Here is a 201-nt window from a genome sequence, read left to right on the forward strand (position 1 = left end):
AAGAGATGTATCTACCAATATAGTCATATCTCCAAACCACCTATAAATATAAGAGGTAATTTTTAGAATCTTCAAAACATATTTTCAAACCTTAAAATACAACAAGAAGTTGCATGTTTCTCGAAGGTATAGAAAATTTTGCATTTAGTATATCTTTGTGCATATTTTGCAAACTGTCACCAGATTATCATAATATTTTTT

The sequence above is a fragment of the Macadamia integrifolia genome, chromosome 10, assembly GCF_013358625.1.
Source record: "Macadamia integrifolia cultivar HAES 741 chromosome 10, SCU_Mint_v3, whole genome shotgun sequence".
Taxonomy (NCBI): Eukaryota; Viridiplantae; Streptophyta; class Magnoliopsida; order Proteales; family Proteaceae; genus Macadamia; species Macadamia integrifolia.